Here is a 9430-nt window from a genome sequence, read left to right as displayed (position 1 = left end):
CTTTTGTTGTATTATATAAGGGGAGTTATGTGATGATCACACAATTTTTTAAGGATAGATGTATTAATTTGAGATAGGGGAACCCAGTTCCAGAAAGACTGGGACAAAAATTATAAGCAAAAATGAGTGAATGAATATACATTTGTTGATTTTCCAATGCTGATAACAATCATTTTATAGTTTTATTTACCTCCACAAGTTGCTACATTCACTATGGTTGTTCAAAGTGACATATGCCAGCTTCTTTTCAGGCATGACGACATCATTGAACAAAGTTCAATTTCATGCATTTGAACAACTCTAATGTTGTTTTAACAATGTCACAGGTGGCGAATTCTTCTCAGCCTCAACAGATATCTCATAGACAAAATTTTTTATATGAATGATTAATGGAAAATCTCATATAAAGATGTGAAACAGATACTAATAAAGAGATAAGAGGGGCTGGCCAGTACTTACCTCAGCTCAGTACAGCCAAACAGATACACAAAACAGAACAGAAAATTTACATTCCTAGCTTTCGGAACTTTGTTCCTTCATCAGGGAGGAGAGAGGGGGAAAAAAGGGAAGAAGGGAAAGCTCACATGCCTGCACTGCACAGCCTTTTACATCAGTATGACGACAACTAAACTGGCTGAGTGCATGAACGGGCACAGACGAACTGTCCGCCTAGGAGATGACCAATACCCAGTAACAGAGCATGCCCTCCAGCATAATTCTAGGGACCTAGGAACCTGCTACAACGTACGTGCCATTTGGCTTCTCCCACCCGACACCAGTCCCTCGGAACTGCGGAGATGGGAACTTGGGACTCCAACACATCCTTTCATCCCGCCATCCCCCTGGACTGAACCTATGTTAACCAACCTCACTCCCATTTACTCTTCAGTCTTGTCATTTTTCCCCTCTCCTCTTTAGCCATTCACGCGTCTTTTCATCCTACCTAATTGTGTTTATACTATATACCTCTTTACTTCTGCATGCATCCTCTTTGGTTTGAAGCTGGCACAGTACTTAATAGTAGAATATCTTTGGCTTCCCTCTGACAACCATGCCTCCATCCTTGCTACCCTCCCTGTTTACCTTTCCCTGTTGCTTCATAACCTGGGTTGTGAGTAACTGAATCCACTTTCCCTTCTTCCCTTTTTCCCCCTCTCCCCTCCCTGATGAAGGAACAAAGTTCCGAAAGCTAGGAATGTAAATTTTCTGTTCTGTTTTGTGTATCTATTGGCTGTACTGAGCTGAGGTAAGTACTGGCCAGCCCCTCTATCTCTTTGTTTGTATTTGTTTCACAAATTTTTTATATGATACCACAAGAAAAATCAGGTGACATTAGATTTGGTGAATGAGCTAATAACAAAACAATTCTGTGTGTGTGTGTGTGTGTGTGTGTGTGTGTGTGTGTGTGTGTGTGTGTGTGTACACAGACTGCAATCTTGTAGCCATTTATGTCATAATACGTGTGTGTGTGTGTGTGTGTGTGTGTGTGTGTGTGTGTGTGTGTGTGTGTGTGTGGGAGGGGGGGGGGGGGCGGCTTGCGCGCGTCCACGTGCTGTGTGAATCTTGATTTGGAATGTTTGGGTGTTGCTATTACTAGCAGTAAATTAATTTTTTTGCCCATCATATCACACTATGAGCAAACAATTTACGTAGCATATTATCTTAATTGATGGCTTTTTTTTTTTTTTCTAAGCTACAGCATGTATTTTAGATAAGAAAGGCTTAGTATTGACACTTTTATTAATGCCACAAATTCTACTATCTACTTGCCACCGTCCTATGAACAGTGTAATAATTTAGAATAGCTGCTGATTGACGGTGGATGTGCCTGTCACCACAGCAAATATAATAGCCTGAGAGATGGGGTGGCACTTGTCTCATTTGGGAGGTGCAGTGTCAGATTCGATCTGTTACAGTTTGGTCGAGCAGCTCTCCTGACATCATTTCATTTGTCGACCTGGCGATGTTGCACCACTGGGGTGGTATTGTAGTGCAGATTTTGGGATTCTCTTTGAGCTCATTCATTGTGCATGCTTTCTCCATTTCTTTATTTTTCATTTTTAGTTCTGGGTACCATTTTCAGTTCCTTCAACACACCTGTTAAGGTAAATCCAAATGATTCTTTTGGAAAACCACAAACTATTTTCTTCTCTATTATTGTACTGTGGAAGCTTGGCTCTGTCTCTAATGACATCATCATCAGTGAGACGATTAACACTTCCTTCTTGTACTGTCATCAGCATGACAGCCTAGTGCAAGAGAGTTACTTGCAGACCAATTGTAGGTATCTAACACATGGGACACTTCGTTCCTGAGGCTGTGCTCTTCCTATGCCACCATGTTAATTGTCTACCATGAGTGCCAAAAACTGGGGAAAGCATCTGCCAGGGACACGAGGTTTTAATGTCGGGTACTTCCACTGACTATCGCAGGTTGTATCAGCACACTTATGGGCCACATTGCATAAAATTACTCACAAATTCACTGTTCACATCATCTAGTGAGCACCCATGGGATCCAGTACCACTATTTCGCTGTGTGGCACAGATGCCACTGCCAACACACGTACTTCTGCTCACTACATGTTACAAAGATTAGCATGGCTGCAGAAACATTACCATTTGATGCTTTAGTAAAAGATCGTCTTGACTTCTGAGACATGTTAGATGTTGTACATGCATTGATGGAAAGGAGGATTAATAGCATGCTGAAAGTATGAAGCCATTAATTCCACTCGCCTATTGGCAGGACACAATTCATGTAGGTGATAGGCTTATTCTAGTGTTAAGGACGCTTATGTGGAATGAAATGTGATCCCTGATATATCTGGATTTATCATGGGAACTTACTGTATAATGAATGTCCATCCATTTGTTCAACTATGCCACTTTACAGAGAACCTGTACCTCCACAAGACTATGTCTCACATTGCCACCAGATTTTGTTGACACTTCATGGACATTATGGATCAGCAAAACTGAGATTTCATTAAGGGAGATTTGTGCACCTTGAACCCAGCTCCAACTCATCATGAAATCAGAATGTGACTTGTAATGGATCAGGATTGCTTTCCAACACTTAAATTGTCTCAGTGTATCCATGCCACTAAGTGCCATCACCATCATGAAGAAAGCAGCTGCTACATGTCACTAGGTAGGTGTGTTTAATTCATTTGATAGTGACCTGGTTCAGACTAACTATACACCAAAATTGTTGCCAGTCTCATTACGAGTCTTAAGTTCATAATTTTCGTGAAGTGTCATAAAATCTGTAAAGAGAACAGCTGATGGAAACTCACGGATTAGCATTTAAAGAACATCATTCCCATCAAGTACACAAGTGGAAGTTGGGGATAAGTAGAAAAAATGGCATCTGATATAAGAATCAAGATTTAAGAGGGACTTGATGAGACCCACTGCTCCCTTTTTCCACCTTCCCATCAAAAATCAAGTCAAATGGTCAGTTTTCTGATGACAGGCTCCCAAACTACTTCTGACTTACCCAGATTTCTTCTCCATTCATCGACCTTCAGTATACACTAGGAAATAAAAGGTTTATTACAAAATACAAATTCAAGATTGCCTTTTGGCACTGTACAGCTAGTAACTATAAAAGAAATTATTCTTTCAAACAATGGAAAACCCAGGACGGAATGTAACAATATTAGAGAAAGAAAGTTGCCACTCACCATATTGCGGAGATGCTGAAGCACAACAAAAAGATTCACACAATTATAGCTTTCGGCCATTAAGGGACCACACCGTGGTTCAGGTAAAATAAAATCGATTTTCGGTTTTCATCATATTTCGATAGATTAAGGTTTCATTTAGGTACTCTGAAAAGGATTTTGCTGAGAAAATTTTTTTCTAGCATGTAAAGAGCATTTTCCTACCACATGTGCTTATGTGCCATGCCCACTTTTCTGTTACCCACTTTTCTGCATATATTTTAGACCTTTATATCCCCTACATTGCACCTTAGGGATTTTTTTTTACTCCCGAGTGTGTTGGCTATCCTTGGAATGCAACGGTCGGTATTCTTTTGTTTCTGCTGTTTGACGAAACGTAAAGGCATTTTCAAGAAATGACAATTTAGAAGAAACAAGTTTAGAAAGCTTTCTGTACAAGAGGTTGTGTCACCTGGCAACGATGTTTCTAATTGTAATTCTTCAACAAGTGCATCATCAAAGAAGCTCTCACCATTTCAAGAGTGTTACAACGAATTTACAGTAGGTGACAAGGGGTGCAGTAACATTATTATAAATCTGAGGATATTATCTGATGTAATTTCTAAATTTGTACACTGTAGACAGTGTGGTGAGTCACAGAGTGTGAAAATTTGGGAGAGTGCCAGTGGGAGAAAAGGCCTAGCAATTGCTTTGGATTTAATTTGGACTAAATGCTCAGCTGTGATTTCATTTATGAGTTCTTCAAAACCAGGTGCAAGTGGCCCTTATGGAATCAATACTAGATTAGTTTATTATGCCTTACAATCCATTGGCAAGGGCATGGCTGCAGGGAGAACATTTTGTTCAGTGATGAACTTACATCAACCACCAAATAAATTTGAAAATCTGACTGCAATATTGGAGAAAGCTGTATGTGAGGTCAGTGAGGAAAGCATGAAACTGGCTGCTAGGGAAGCAGTGGAAGAAAATGATGGATGTTCAGATATTGCAGTTGCACTTGATGGAAGTTGGCAGAAAAGAGGACATACTTCTCTGAGTGGCGTAGTGACTGCCACAAGTGTAGACACCGGTAAAGTGCTAGATGTGGAGATAATGTCTAAATATTGCAAATGTTGTAAAGTCAATGAACATCAAGAACACAACTGGGTGGCTAATTTTAGAGGAACAAGTGGTGGTACAGAAGTTCATGGAGAACAACAAATATTTCATCGCTCCATAGAAACAAGAGGCGTATGGTACACCAAATATTTGGGCAATGGTGACAGTAAGGCATACAACAATGTGGTGAACTCTAAGCCATATGGAGATGCCATTATTAACAAAATAGAATGTGTGGGCCATGTTCAAAAACGTTTGGGAACAAGGCTGAGAAAACTAATTGTTGATATGAGAGGAAAAAAATTAGAAGATGGAAAATTAGTTAACTGACCCTGTCTGGTCAACAAAACTGAAATAGAAAACTTGCAGGTATATTATGTGCAGGCAATTAGGAGAAATAAAGAAAATCTGGAGGCAATGAAGAGAGATGTTTGGGCCATACTCTTCTATAAGTCCTCTACTGATGATAATCCATGTCATGGATTGTGTCCATCAGGAGAAAATTCGTGGTGCAAATACAATAGGGCTCCGGCAACTGGAGAATCTTATTCTCACCAGCATTTTCTTCCTGCTGCTCCTATTACAACAATTAAACCTATTTTCAGAGACTTGGCTCATCCTGACCTTCTAAAGAAATTTCTGCATGGGCAGACACAGAACCCAAATGAATGATTCAACAGCATAATTTGGAACCACCTTCCTAAAACTGTATTTGTAGGTATGCATACAATGAAACTAGAAGTTCATGATGCTGTTATTACATTCCATTGTGGTAATATTGGGAAGTGTTGGGTACTGAAAAAGCTGGAAATTAATCCTGGTGAAAATATGATCACTGGGTTGCAACATTGCGATAAAATGAGGATAGCGGATACAGGCAGGTCTGCATCTAATATGGCTGAGAAAGTAAGACAAACATCCAAGAAGGTGAAAGAGAAGCCGGAAGACCTGCTAGAGGCCAAAGAAGGGCCATCATACGCAGCAGGACAGTTCTAATTAACTGTAAGTAACAAATTTCAAAAGTTTTTTTTTCTTTAAAGTCAATTTCCCGCAAACTAAAATTTTCAGTACATATGCCCCATTATATCAGAAAATGTCATAGATAAATGAATGAAATTTTCAGAGACTCTGCATAACAAAAAGCCACCTCTGGTACTACATTCATTAATATTCCCCCATTAGGAAATTCACAAAAAAATATTTTCTGCAAAAAAACTTACTTTTTAAATTTATTAACAAAAAAATATTATTTCTTTAAAAACTATAAAATGGATAAAGTAGATTTTAGTACAGTTTACTATTAGCATCATGTAACATACAGTAAAAATATTAAGGTCTTGCATCAAATAGTTTTTCAGAAATGGGTCAAATACTTGCCTAAATTAACATGGGTTAGATAGGCAGGATGTGGTCCCCTTAAAGCCTTTGTCAGCAACACACACACACACACACACACACACACACACACACACACACAAACAAACAAACACAACTCGCACCCATGTCTACAGTCTCGGATAACTGAAACCACACTGCGAGCAGCAGCACCAGTGCATGATGGGAGTGGCGACTGGGCAGGGGTAAGGAGGAGGCTGGGGCAGGGAGAGGGAGGGATAGTATTGTAGGGGTGGCAGACAGTGAAGTGCTGCAGTTTAGACGGAGGGCAGTAGAGAACTTTACATGACAAACAACAAGCTGTCTGTCCGCATGAATGGCCACCGACAAACTGTGGCCAAAAAACAAGTGGACCACCCTGTTGCTGAATATGCTGCCAAACATGATATCCGTCATCTCAATGACTGCTTTTGCCATATGGATCCTTCCTATCAACACCAGCTTTTCTGAACTGCGCAGGTGGGAACTTTCCCCACAATACATCCTAAGTTCCCGTAACCCTCCTGGTCTCAACCTTCATTAGTCACTGTCCTCACCCATCCAGCCCCCTCCCTGTTCCCATTCCAGCACTACACAGCTGTCATTTCACCGCCACACCCATTCTTTTAATTTCTCTCCTTTCCACTACTCTCCCCCCTCCCCACCTTTACACCTGCCCTCTGACTAAACTGCAGCACTTCACTGTCTGCCACCCCCAATGTACTATCCCTCCCCATCACTGCCCTAGCCTCCTCCTTACCCCCACCAAGTCGCCGCTCCCATCATGCACTGGTGCGGCTGCTCGCAGAGTGGTTTCAGTTATCTGAGACTGCAGACGTGTGTGCAAGTTGCGTTTTCGTGTGTGTGTGTGTGTGTGTGTGTGTGTGTGTGTGTGTGTGTGTGTTGCTGACAAAGGCCTTAATGACTGAAAGCTATAATTGTGTGAATCTTTTTGTTGTGCCTATCGCGACTCAGCATCTCTGCTATATGGTGAGTGGCAACTTTCCTTCTGTAATAAAATTATTCTTTCCATATTGAGTGGGATATGTACTCAAGATGACTAGCCTGTTATTTGTGTACTGACATGTGGCTGATTAGTGAAGAACAGTCCTACTAGGACATGTCATGTCTCCACTAGCATTTCAGGCAGTATTTTTTTCAAATGCTGCCCTTCACAAACTGCCACCACGTGACCTCCAATTTACAACTACAAGTGAATTACTTGATGTCTATCATGCCTAGACCATTTCATACGTATACACATTTAGTCACTAATTCAATTCCTTACTAAATGCTTAATGTATATATATTGGACACCTATAGAACCAAGCCCTCTTTATACAGAGTGTTACAGAAAGGTACGGCCAAACTTTCAGGAAACATTCCTTACACACAAAGAAAGAAAATATTTTATGTGGACATGTGTGCAGAAACGCTTACTTTCCATGCTAGAGCTCATTTTATTACTTCTCTTCAAATCACATTAATCATGGAATGGAAACACACAGCAACAGAACGTACCAGCGTGACTTCAAACACTTTGTTACAGGAAATGTTCAAAATGTCCTCCGTTAGCGAGGATACATGCATGCACCCTCCGTCGCACGGAATCCCTGATGCGCTGATGCAGCCCTGAAGAATGGCGTATTGTATCACAGCCGTCCACAATACGAGCACGAAGAGTCTCTACATTTGGTACCGGCATTGTGTAGACAAGAGCTTTCAAATGCCCCCATAAATGAAAGTCAAGAGGGTTGAGGTCAGGAGAGCGTGGAGGCCATGGGATTGGTCCGCCTCTACCAATCCATCGGTCACCGAATCTGTTGTTGAGAAGCGTACGAACACTCCGACTGAAATGTGCAGGAGCTCCATTGTGCAGGAACCACATGTTGTGTCGTACTTGTAATGGCACATGTTCTAGCAGCACAGGTAGAGTGTCCCGTATGAAATCATGATAACGTGCTCCACTGAGCGCAGGTGGAAGAACATGGGGCCCAATCAAGACATCACCAACAATGCCTGCCCAAACGTCCACACCAAATCTGTGTTGATGATGTGATTGCACAATTGCGTGCGGATCCTCGTCACATGTTGATTGTGAAAATTTACAATTTGATCACGTTGGAATGAAGTCTCATCCGTAAAGAGAACATTTGCACTGAAATGAGGATTGACACATTGTTGGATGAACCATCGCAGAAGTGTACCCGTGGAGGCCAATCAGCTGCTGATAGTGCCTGCACACGCTGTACATGGTATGGAAACAACTGGTTCTCCCGTAGCACTCTCCATACAGTGACACGGCCAACGTTACCTTGTACAGCAGCAACCTCTCTGACGCTGACATTAGGGTTATCGTCAACTGCACGAAGAATTGCCTCGTCCATTGCAGGTGTCCTCGTCGTTCTAGGTCTTCCCCAGTCGCGAATCATAGGCTGGAATGTTCCGTGCTCCCTAAGACGCCGATCAATTACTTCGAACGTCTTCCTGTCGGGACACCTTCGTTCTGGAAATCTGTCTCAATACAAACGTAACGTGCCACGGCTATTGTCCCGTGCTAATCCATACATCAAATGGGGATCTGCCAACACTGCATTTGTAAACGTTGCACTGACTGCAAAACCACATTCGTGATGAACACTAACCTGTTGATGCTACGTACTGATGTGCTTGATGCTAGTACTGTAGAGCAATGAGTCGCATGTCAACACAAGCACCGAAGTCAACATTACCTTCCTTCAATTGGGCCAACTGGCGGTGAATTGAGGAAGTACAGTACATACTGACGAAACTAAAATGAGCTCTAACATGGAAATTAAGCGTTTCTGGACACATGTCCACATAACATCTTTTCTTTATTTGTGTGTGAGGAATGGTTCCTGAAAGTTTGGCCGTACCTTTTTGTAACACCCTGTATAATTAAACATGGAATTGAGTTTATAGCTACCATAGTTCTCAGTAATTTGCAGATTTTTGCCTAGTCCTTAATGTCTATGGTAAGAGAGGAAACCTTTATTTTCTGTGATTATCAGAAGGTAATGTTATTTTGGAATTCTGTATCTTATGCATTTGGGCTGCAGTTAACATTTCCTGCAGCTTCAGCTTCACTACAAGTGAACATCAAAATGTAGAACTTCTACATTACAGCTGTTATAAGTGATATCTAAAAAATTATGGTGATGGCTACACAAAAGTAATGATGAAAATTTACCTCAAATTGAAACTTTGGGTTGGGTAGTCTTAAATACTCTTCCAGCAAATATAAATAAA

The sequence above is a fragment of the Schistocerca americana genome, chromosome 8 (assembly GCF_021461395.2).
Source record: "Schistocerca americana isolate TAMUIC-IGC-003095 chromosome 8, iqSchAmer2.1, whole genome shotgun sequence".
Classification (NCBI taxonomy): domain Eukaryota; kingdom Metazoa; phylum Arthropoda; class Insecta; order Orthoptera; family Acrididae; genus Schistocerca; species Schistocerca americana.
Note: the sequence above shows the minus strand (reverse complement) of the source record.